The following is a 2,347-nucleotide window of genomic DNA, read 5'->3' on the forward strand; positions in this document are numbered from 1 at the left end:
CAAATACTTTTTTAATATTCTGTACCCTTCTTTGTTCTACAGTTCAACTCCAAAATATAACCCCATCAAAATTTACAGAGCTTCTTTTAAGTTTGTTTTCTAAATAGAAAATGAGTTTATTCTCAATGAGTGAATTAACACTGTTTAAAAATATATGAGTTTTAAAGTTTTTTTTTTTAATTTCCATTTTTTATAAAAGATTTTCATTTTTGTTATAGAGAGATATGAGCAACAATGAAAATGAAAAAGAAAAAAATCAAAATGGTGATGTGTCATAAAATACCTTTATTAAGGAAATAAGATTAAAAATGCTTTTACTAGGGAATAAAGATTCTATTCTATCTTAGTGTAGGAAAAAACTCCATTGCTTTGTGCTTGGTAGGTAGGATAGTGTTGCTTCATGATTAACATTACTACTGAAGTGATGATATATGGTCAAAACCTCTCCATTATACATTGTTTTATATTTGCATATACTATCCCTGTTGAATCTATATGGAATACTATCTCTGTTCACCAACTGTTTCAGATTCAAACTTTTCAAATCATAGCCACAACTTCACAGCTTGCATAACTAAACCCATCTTCTAGTGTAACATGAATGGTAGAAATTACAGCCCTTTTAATTGCATTCATTGAATAAACACAGGGATCAAACTCAAAATCACATATCTTAGAATCTGGAAGGATCTTCTTTATGCCAGATTTAATGATCATCAGAACTACCGAGCTTGATCGATCTTTTTAGAAAACTAAAGCCATTTCCCTATCTAAACTAGTCAAGCACATATCTACAATGTAAATAGGACCACTGGTGATAACTGATTCTGCAAATTCATAGTACACATGCCATTTTTGTTTATTGAGTCCACCCATTATATACTCCACCCATTATATAAGCCTTACTGCTAGTGCCAAGCTTCCCAAAATAGTTATCAAAGATAGTAACTTCTTTAGAGAAGTTACGATGAGAATAAGGCTAAGCACTAGGGAAGATAAAACTCCCACAAGTATACCTTACAAAATTTATGGCAAAATCAGTTATACAGATACTGCTCCATCAAGATCAATTGCAAAGAATATTAGGTAGAGACTTACAATTGTCATTGGGATTTCTTGTGACTTAGTCAATAGGGATCTATAAATAAGGACTTTGTGAAAGACTATTCAAAATGTAATTTTTTCTCTTTTATATTCATTTGTTTGTTGATATTGTAGCTATTAACTTTGTATTAGAGCTTCCCTATTCTGTTTTGGGTAATAAAAATATTCAATTTTCATTGAATCAAGCACATATTTGCAGTTGAATAATGGGAAGTTGATAATTATTTAGGCTAAAAGATTTTAAATATTTTACGCTCCTTACTCTAAAAAAATTATGTTGAAACCAATCAAATTACAAAATAACCAACATTTTTGTAATATAATTAAAAGAGAACACTAGTAAATTGAAAACAAAATCATAAAACCTTTATGAAACTATGAAATGAACAAGTTCATGTCTTAAAAATAAAAGTAGTACGCTTGCTCAACAAAACTACTTGGATATGCCATCTGTAATCATTCCATCTTAGAATTCTTGGTAACCCTATATACATTTGAAAAAAAATATGTATTAAATAATTTTTAACTTGAGAAGAAAAAGAATATTACTCATGAATATGCATTATTTCCCACCATTAGACAAATGAATTCCTTTTATCAATCTATGAAATTGGAGTAAAAAATAGAAAGTCTGGTCTCAAAGATCCATTGTTGAAAATTTTAGCATTGAAAATAGAAGCAGAGATACAAGCAAAAATTGAAAAAATTGAAAATTTATAAATGGGGTGTGAGAAATATAAGGTGCTGGTAGATTCCTCGAAGAAACAAGTTATCAAATTACGTCTTCCATAAACTTAAATGAAAAAGAATAAGAAATACCTTATATTTCATATTAAACTACAACTGTATTTGAATCTTTATGTCTTTTCATTTGGCATGGCCTATGATCATGGCTCGGTTGTTTACAAAGTTCGCAATAAATTGTTGTTCGACCTTCATTGATATCCATCTCAATTCTAATTCATGTAGGCTATGGTTGACTTTTTTTTGAACATCTACAATCAAGATTTGGTAATAATTACGGGATATTAGGCTTTGGCCAATAAGCTTCATGAGGGATTAGATTAAACTTAGGTGCCCAAGTTTGAGAATATTGTTCAATCGAATAATACTTTTCTATATATTGCCAACTGTCAAATGCCAACCTTCCACTTACAACCATCAGATGTGAACAGGAAAACTTATAAATTTGCCATTTTCCATATGTACATGTTCTTTTATCGAGTTGAACAACTTATTTGTT

General features: G+C 29.6%; 1 pseudogene; it reads right to left on the reverse strand.

Moving 5' to 3' along the window:
• Window positions 1–343: 343 nt before the first annotated feature.
• LOC111293326 (S-adenosylmethionine decarboxylase proenzyme-like) lies at window positions 344–1,554 on the reverse strand (annotated as a pseudogene).
• Between the last annotated feature and the right edge of the window lie 793 nt (window positions 1,555–2,347).

Source organism: Durio zibethinus, chromosome 10 (assembly GCF_047325235.1).
Source record: "Durio zibethinus cultivar Kanyao isolate XHJ-2024 chromosome 10, ASM4732523v1, whole genome shotgun sequence".
Lineage (NCBI taxonomy): Eukaryota > Viridiplantae > Streptophyta > Magnoliopsida > Malvales > Malvaceae > Durio > Durio zibethinus.